General features: G+C 40.9%; 1 pseudogene; it reads right to left on the bottom strand.

The window, feature by feature from the left end:
• Positions 1–7577: 7577 nt before the first annotated feature.
• On the bottom strand, positions 7578–8580 carry LOC119530628 (annotated as a pseudogene).
• Between the last annotated feature and the right edge of the window lie 1072 nt (positions 8581–9652).

The following is a 9652-nucleotide window of genomic DNA, read 5'->3' as shown; positions in this document are numbered from 1 at the left end:
TGGATTTCACTGGGCTTTTATGATTTGTGTATTTATGATGTTTAGAAGATTTGGGAAGTTTTCCCCAACAATTTCTTTGAATACTCTTTCTAGAACTTTACCATTCTCTTGCCCTTCTGGAACACCAATGAGCCTTATATTTGGACCTTTTATATTATCTTTCATATGCCTGAGGTCCATTTCAATTTTTTTGATTTTTTTCCCGCATTCTTTCTTTTGTTCTTTCATTTTCTGTTCTTTCATCCTCTAGGTCACTGATTTGCTGTTCCGCTTCCTCTAGTCTTGTACTCTGAGTATCCAGAATATTTTTAATTTGGTCAACAGTTTCTTTTATTTCCATAAGATCATCTATTTTTTTTTATTTACTCTTGGAATTTCTTCTTTATGCTCTTCTAGGGTCTTCTTCACATCCTTTATATCCTGTGCCATGCTCTTCTTCATGTCCTTTATAGCCTACGCCATGCTCTCACTGTTCGTCTTTAGTTCTTTGATTAATTGCTCCAAGTACTGTGTCTCCTCTGATCGTCTGATTTGGCTGTTTTGGCTTGGGTTATCCATATCATCTGGTTTTTTAAAATGCTTTAAAATTTTCTGTTTTTTTGGCCTCTTGGCATTAACTTAACTTGATTGGGTTCTTTTAGGATATGTAGAGTGATTCAAACCCTTATCTCTAATTTGTCAGATCTACAGCTTTGTGGAGTACACTTTATCTAACCAGCAGGTGGCATCCGCAAGCCACCTATTCCCCTCCAGCCAGTTCTCCCCAACTTTGTCTTTGTGGTGAGTGGGGATGTGAGTCTTGTGGGGTCCAATTGGTGCACCAAGCTTGCATGTGTAGTTGGTGCTGCCAGCCCTGCATATGGAGTGTGTTTCTGAGTGGTTAGGGAGTGGGGGGCAGATCTAATAATAAAACCTCCCAGGTGTTCCTGGAGATTTAAAGTTATTGCAATAGTCTAATTCTTCAGTTCAGTCTTGCCAGTTTGTCTCTGCCACTGACCCACAAGTACTTGATATTGGCGTATGGTCCCTGGGACTTGCGAGTAGGTCCCTCTTCCAAGCCGTGCACACCTAGGTCCTCTGCTGAGGGATGACTGTGCTACATAACAGGAGAGCGCCATCCCCCAAGGGAGGTTCTGGGCTGCAGGGCTGCGTACAGGCATTCCCAGTCTGCTGAAAGGATGGCTGAATGGGGTGTGTTAATTTCCCCCTTTTCACACAGCTCTGCCTTCCCAGCTCTGGGACAATTAGCTGAGGGTGCGGGAAAGGCTATTGTCCATGCCCAATATTGTGGTGTGTGCGTGTGTTGTTGGAAACACTTCCCATCACGCTGGGTTGTTTGGGGCAGCTCTGGGCTATGACACTGGTGCCGGGCAGGAGTGTTCCCAGCCCACCAGGAAGATAGCTGTAAGGGGATGCCCCACATTTCTTGGGAAGTTGTGGTGTTTAGCGAATTTTCTCAGCCAATGGACTTATCGCTTCGTGTCTCAGTGCTCTCTTAGCTCTGCTCTTGTCTGGGCCCAAATTGCAAGTCTTTGAGGCTTTCTGCAATGGCTTCTTAGAGTACTTTTTTAGAAAAAGAGAAAAAGATAAAAAAAAAAAAAAAAGGAGGGCCCTCCTTGCAGATCTAATGAGCTATTGAAATGCTAAGAGACAAGGAGATTCAGGCCATTAAGAAACAATCAAGGAAGCAGAGAAACCAGCTCTTTAGACAAGGAAACTCACCCTCTGGATTTGCATATGAGCCTGACTCTGAGTCTTGCCCTTCTCTGTTCTATGTTCACCAGAACTCCAAAAAGTCTCTGTTTTTATTTTTGGGTTTTTTTTTTTTTTTTTTTTTGCTGTTTTGGCTAGCCCTATCTCCTCTCCACCGGGCTGACTGCTCCTGATTCTCCAGTGTCTGGTCTCAGTCTATGTATGTTTGGAGTTTGGATCAGCCGTCTGAGGTTTCAATGACAGCCACAACTGCAGTTCTCCCTCCTCGTTCCCAGCACTGATGGCCTCTCCTCCCATGGGACTGAGCCTGGCAGGGAGAGGCACAGGTCCCCTGGCTGCAAGAACTTACAGATTTCACTGATCTCAGCTGTTCCACGTGTTTGTGAGTGTTGTATGAAGTATGCCCAAAGTCAGATTGCTCTGCGGTGTCTGGTGCACCCAGTTCCTTGCTTTCTGCCTACTGCCCTGGAGGAGTAACTAAAACCTACACTTCACCACTCCGCCATTTTGCCCTGCCTCCAAGGCCTTGCCTTTTACTAAGGGAAATGGGTAATGTTTTGTAGAGCAGAGTAACATGATCTACCTCAAGTTTTCAGATCACTCCGACTGCTGTGTTGGAAACAGATTCTTGGAAAGCAATGGAGGAATCAGAAGACTAGTTTGTGAGCTATTGCAGTTATTCAGGAAACAAATATTGGCAGCCTGTGAACTAGATGAGAAATAGTTGGATATTAGATATACATTAGGATAAAGAGAGCTAGGTTTCTTTTGATAGGTTAGAGGAGAAAAGTGAGGAAAAGAGAGGAATTAAGGCAAATAGAATGTGGAATGAACAGACTTCAGGGAGATAAAACCAGTAGTTCAGTTTCTGATTTGTGATTGTTGAGATGTCTATTATTTGAAATTAAAGTGCTTGTGCGGATTTAATCAGTTGAATATATGAGTCTGGAGTTTAGGACAGGTCTAGCTTAGAGAAATATATTTGTGCTTTTAGATAATGTTTACCATTATGGGACTGGATAATATCACCAAGGGAATTAGTGAATGAATCAGGAGAGAATGCCAAGAACTGAAGCTTAGAGGGCTCAGGGAGAAGAGCAGAAATTAGCAAAGTAGCTTCCCATAGCAAATGGAAGACAGTGAGTGTGGAAGAAGAGACTGTGGTATCCTGAAAAACCAAATACAAAGAGTGTATCAAGGAAGAGGGAGTGATCGACTGTGTCAAATGCTACAGTAAGCTCAGATATGAAGACTGAAAGTTGACCACTAGATTTAGCAAAGCAGACATCACTGTAGAACTTTTAGAAATAGTTTCACAGAGCTACATATGGTCAAAGTTTGACTGGAGTACATTTGGGTGAGAACAGAAGGAAAGGAATTGGCAAGTCTAAAATATGGGCAGTTACTAGAAAATAATGTATACAAAATCAATGAAACATATATAAAAATCTGTTTCTACTCTCTACTTAGAAATATGTATTGGTATTTTTATACATCTTTCTCTTATATGTGCATATTATTAAAGAAATTTATATCATAAACATCTTCCTGTCATTAATTATTCCACAAAAGCAAGATTTTAGTTATGACAAAAGCAGTAGTCCATTCCATTGTTACATTAGTATTACTCAGCTAATTCTTTAGTACTGGTTTGTTCTCCTATTTGTTATAAATAATACTATGATGGATTTCATTGTATATAAAGCCTGGTAAATATTTCTGAATATTTTTCGTTAGAATAAATTCATAGATCTGGAGTTACAAGGTCAAGAGGTGCGAACATTACTGCTTTCAGTATTCCCCTATTTGCTTTGTTGAAAGCCAGACAAATCTGGAGTGCTCCCATTAACACATAAGAGAGCATTTTTACTTTTTTGACAAGTGAAGGGTTTGCCATTAAAAAAACAATGGTCCTTTGACATTAGAATACTTTTATTTCATTGTTGTATTAATTTGATTGTATTTGAAAGCTAGTAAATTTGAATAGCTTTGCATTTACTTTATTCAGTTGTTGTGTTTCTTTCTTGAGGATTCATCTTCTGTAAGTCCTTTTCCAAGTTAACTGGTATATTCATTTTCTTTTATTATTGATTTTTCTCTTACTTGTGTCTTCATACATATGTATCACTAATTTATACTTTTACCTTTAAAATATTCTGCAACCTGAAATTATATGTTTTCTTATAATTCAGTTATGATTTCACTTTACAAAATTTATGTCTTCAATTCATCTGCATTTGATATTGTGATATAATTATTTAAAGTCAACCTTTATTATTTTCTTCTAATAAACAACTGTCACAATAGCATTTGTTGAATAATTTACCTTTTCATTACTACTTTGAAACACTACCTTTACCTTAACCTACATTATTTTATATACTAACATATGTTCTTGGACTTTGTTTTGTTGATTGAAACACTTTTTCCTTATACCAGTTTCACATTCTTTAATTTTCCATTACAATATGTGTTGATATCTTACAGAGAAAGTTCAAGACTTCCTTGGCTATTCTCACTTATTTATTCTTCCTTATAACTATAGAATTGCTTGGTGTTATGTGCTTCTAAAATATGACTGGGTTTTATATCTCTAAATGAATTTCAAGGCAATTACCATCTTTCTCATATTGGCTTTTCCCATCTATGAACAAATTTTCTGTCTTATTTTATAAAATGTTGTAATGTTTTATAGAACTCTTCTTAAAAATTCTACCACGCTTTTTTTTTGCTTATTTCTATATATTATTTGTTCCCATTGAAAAGGGAGTGTTCATTCCCATTTTATTTCATTTTTAATCATAAAATGTTTCAAATATACAACCAAGAACAGGTACTTGTATGTCTAGATTGAACACATTAATATTTTGCCATATTTGCTTTAAATTTTTTAAAGAAAAGAAAACATTATGGATTCAGTCAATACCCCTTCATCCTTTCAGTTGCCTCTCTCTCCAAAGGTAACTTTCTTTTGAAGCTAATATGTATGCTTATCCAATTTTTATAATTGTATGTTATAATATATACTCATAAACAATATATTCTATTTTTGTGTTTGTTTAAAATGAGCATATATACTACCTAACTATATTGTCTATTTGCAATCTGCTTCCATTGCATTTTCTAACAGTATTATTGGCTGTAGAAATATATTGAGCTTTTGTGTCTTTATTTTGTAACCATTCATCTTACTGAACACTCCTAATGGTTATTGTAGTCTCTAAATTGTTCTATTAAATTTTCCAGGTACAGTCATATATTTGAAAAAAGCAAAAATAATTTTGACCCATTTAAAATTATTTTTGTCTTTCTGAAATAGCCAGAAACTTCAGAATAGCCCTTTATTTTAATGATGTTGAGGAGAATGGGTACCCCCCACTGCCTCCCCACCATATGTAGTGGAACTTTCAGTCTGTTGCATTTCATTCTTGACTGCAGCACTGGGTCAGAGAGGAGATGGAGAGATTGTGATGATGAAACCCTCAAGGTACATCCTTTCTGATATCTTTAATTCCTTTCCTAACAGCCTTCAAGATACAAGGAATCTTCTTCCAGCCCTCTCAATTGGGCAGGTCAATGCCATCAGGAAAGCAAAAGACCATATTTAGAGTAATGTCTTTAGTAATGTTCTCCAAACATTTTGCTATTGTTTTCCCCTAAAGTGTTCAAAGCCACAAAATTTTACTCAGTGTAAACATCTCTGTTTGCTACCTAATAGCACTTTCCTTCTCATTGCTAATTATACTGAAGTCAGAAAACTTTTAAATTCATATCTCCCACAATTTTTCTGGAATTCCTAACAGTTTTGAGGAATGGGTATTGATTATGTGTCTCTATTATAGTCTTCTTTATGACAGTGAACAGATTTTTCATCAATCACCTATGGATTCTTGATTTCTTCCAGAAGAGATGGTAGGAGATGATACTCAATTGCAGAAAGCCACGCTTTTTTTATTTTTTCATTTAACAAATTTTTATTCCTTTTTTATACTTATTAGGGATTTATGACTAGATGATAAATACAGATGTCTAGTGCTCACCTTCTCAGTCAACATTTCCATTTCCTTTATGTCAGGTCAGAAAGGCAGTGATTGGTTTCATGAACAATTCTCATTTAGCAAAACTAGCTAAACAGCTAAAATAGCCATTTTGGGGGTCATTATCTTTTTTTCCCTGGCACAAAGAAAGTGAGTAGTCAGACCCATTTCATACATGCATGTCACCCGTCCATTTAATAAAGGAATAAACTGACACTCAGAAGGGTTAAGTGACCTGGACAAGGTCACAGTTAGAAAGTGGCAGACCTGGGGTAAGAATCCAGATCTTCTGCCAGTTGGGTCCATGTTTTGCCTGGGACTCCTCAGCCAAGTGGGGCTGCAGAGATGTATAACAGACAGACAGGCCAAGAGGGAGCTGACCAACCTGGAAATTACCAGAACTTTGGCCCATTATGGGCCCTTCAGATTCACCTGATCCTCAATCTCATTTTACAGCTAAGTAAACTAAGGCCCAGCAAAAGGAAACTTGATAAAAGTTATGCAGCTAGCAAGTGGCAGAGTCAGGACCAGAACTCAGTTCCGTGCCAACCTCATCATTCAACTAAGTCTGGACAGCAGTTTGTGAAAGCTGCTATAAAGATGACACAGCAATCAATCCACAGGATTTCTATTCTCCTTAGCAGTTCTTTGCCATGAACAAAAAGTATAAGATGCAGACTTTGTCCTTGGGGAGTTCACAGTCTAGCTGGAAATATAGGCATGTGCACCAGAAAATAGAATCAATAACATAAAACATAAGCAGGCAGCACGTACATCAGGAATTTTAAGGAGGGAGAGAGCAGCAGGCTGGCTGTGTTGGAAGCTGTCCTGGAGCAGGAGAGAGTAAAGTGGGCTTAGAAGCATGAATAGGAGTCCAACAGATAGCAAGCAATAGGTGTCAGTCCGGCAAATTTTAACTGATGCAAGGTTTTGTGGGAGATGAAGCCAAAATGGCAGGTAAAGATCTGGTCTTGGAAGCTAGGGAGCCCTCAGATGCCAGGCCAGGCCTTTTGAACTTGGGCCTATGGAGCAATGGGTCCTCCAGTTTGTTCAGATACAGTGTACCTGGAAGCCTCTAAACTCTTCACAGAACTCCATGAGTGACTGATTATACTTCATTCCATGTTCATTCCATCCAATGTAACTGTCAGCCAACATGATTGTTGCTGTGAGACTGCACTATAAAATCATAACCACAAGCATTCATGTCTTTAAACAAAATAAGCTCTCAAAACAAACACAATAGGCCTTTTCTAAATATTCCCATTAACAGTCATCTGTCATTTGTTTATTCTTCTGTTTCCTGCAAGCCTGTGTGCCAGCAGACAACAACCACAGTTGCCACTGTTTTCGATAAAATATTGGGGAAGAAAAATGGAAGAAATTCCAAGAATTTGTGTCTTTTCTTCAGACTAGAGAAAGGCAGTCTTATAATTTCAGAGGCCTGTGGCAATGCCATAAAGAGTAATTTCCCCATCTGACATGAAGGGGTTGGGGCTGGGAACATCATCTGAGACCAAGTTTGAACAAAAGAGCTCCCCATCTCCTGGACTCTCCGTGCAATGAAAGGGGAGGAAACTGCCCCTTCCAACCACATTCATGGTCCTAAGAAGTGGGACTGGCTCAGCAACCATAAGCTTTTGAAAAGATCATGTGTCAGCATGAGATGTCAACCAGCCATTCTTGTGCAAGGTCCTGGACTTGGGCACACCACACCCATTGCTGGCATGACTGACATCATTCAGGGTGCCTCCAGATGCTTCTCTCCTCGCCTAGGGCTTGCTATCAGCCATTCGGGGCTCCTGGGGCCTCCCTCACTTCTCACCTTCAGTCTTTGAGAAAGATGAGTACTTTTGTCCTTAGAGTTATCTGGCCAGCAATGTGCACCACCTCGTTGAGCTGGCAGGGGCAAGGGACCCTCACAGATTCTGTGTATCCTGTCCCCACTGCCTGGGACAACTGGGAGGTCACCAAGAGCTGGATGTAATAGCCACCAAACACTGAGCCATTTCCTCTGGCTCGGTTGCAGGGATGAGCTGGTGAAGCTCAGTCTGCATGAGCGGCTTCTTCTTGGGACAAAGACTTCTGGACAGGAGAGGGGCTTCCTGTAACAGGTTCTTGGGATGTCTGCCATCCCTGAACACACCTGGGTCTTGTGACAATGCACAACCAGTTCAATCTGCTTCTTAGCAAGGACTCTTTGCTGTTGTTCATTGCTTGAACATGGTCAGAGAAAAACTGCATCCAGGTCTGTAGGTTGAAGTAGACAGAGCTGGATCACACTGGCAAACTTGCATTGCAGTTGTCACCCCCTAGCAGCACCTGAAGTCACAGACGGGCTTATTGGCAGCCACTAGCCTCAAGTCTGTGTTGATGTTGACCTTCCTCTTCGTGTCTATCAAAGATGAGCACAAGTCAGGGTGAGGGTTGCCACAGCTGAGGTCACAAGCAGCATGCCTGCCCAGTGTTTCCCCAGGGCAAACATCTGGCTGGTAGATTAGATATTGGCCCACACACCACATAGAAAACCACAACAAAGATGATGCATCTTCTCAGTATGGGCTCCAAGAGGGCACTCTCAGCCAAGTTCCTGTCCAGGGAAGCAGGAACCTGAATGCTCCAGATCTGCAGTTGCTCTTCTGTAGCTTTCAGGTAGAATAAGATAACAATTCAGATACTGTTGATCTGAAGAACTGCGAGGACCTGGCCATTGTGGAGCTCTGGCCCCAAGCTGGGAGGGCTCTCCCCCAGGCAGGACACTCCAGACTGTGGAGGCAATGGGCAGTTGGAAAGCTGCCCCACCAGGGTCTATCTGCGGTTCATAGTCCATGGCAGAGACCCAGCTAGAAGGCTGCTCCTCCTTCTCAGAGCTGTGGTTCATTCTGGAAGAGCCGGCTTAGCTTTGTTTGCATGTTCTGTGACATTCACTGTCAAGGTACTTAGTGCACTGAGCCTTGCTGTCCTCATTGGTAAGAAGGGGAAACAAAGGCCAACCCCAAACAGCTGCTGTAGGGTAACAGGAGGAAATGCAGGTGCGACATCCAGCTCCCTGCTCCCATGCAGGCGCCCTTCCTCAAGACATTGCTCCTTCCAGTTGTCCTTGTCCAGGTTCAACTTCCCTCTGTTTTAAGTAGATGGAGAGCCCCCTCCCAATGCCCTCGCAGCCCCTGCCCAGGGACGCTGAAGGCCCCTCCGAGCCTCCTTCCACAGCCACCCCCACAGAAACACTGCCCTCCCTGGTCCCGTACCCCACCTCCAGGGACCAGCTGCCCCAGCTTAGTCACCCCACTGGGAGGAGCCACTTCACCAGGCTCACCTCCAGGCCCAGGAGCAAACCCTTCTCCTGGAGTTGAGAGGTTGCATTTCATCAGCCAGTCTCCCTCCCAGGACGTGCTTTCTTATGCATCACAAAGCAAGCTGTGTCACTCTTCTCATGGGTAGGTGGGCTTTTAAATTCTACTATAAAAATACCCCAAAGCCTTTTTCAAGTCTTAGGAGCTCACTTTAATAACCTACAGTCTATCTGATAAATGTTTTCTTGTATCATCCTGGTCTTGTTTCATAAAGTCTTGATGTTACTTGATAATAACATATTACCAGATAACAACATGAATCAAATAATGTACAAATTTGTTTTTTTCTCTCTGAATATTCAGAGTAATCTGCACCTTCTTTATTCTTCACGATTTGTTTATATTCATTTTTTCCTGTTTTTTTTACTCTCAAATGAGGAAATACCTATCAGATTAAAGTTATCCCATAAGCATAGTGCATCCATATTGTCCTGAGCCTCCATCACTGTTTACTTGGGAGACACTAAAATTCTCTTGTACCTTAATGGAAATATATTGGTAAATCCCATACTAAATTTCTAATCTCTTAGTGGAGATTCTTCCAGACAG

The sequence above is a fragment of the Choloepus didactylus genome, chromosome 3 (genome assembly GCF_015220235.1).
Source record: "Choloepus didactylus isolate mChoDid1 chromosome 3, mChoDid1.pri, whole genome shotgun sequence".
NCBI classification, from domain to species: Eukaryota; Metazoa; Chordata; class Mammalia; order Pilosa; family Megalonychidae; genus Choloepus; species Choloepus didactylus.
Note: the sequence above shows the minus strand (reverse complement) of the source record. Positions and strands in the feature narration are given on the sequence as shown.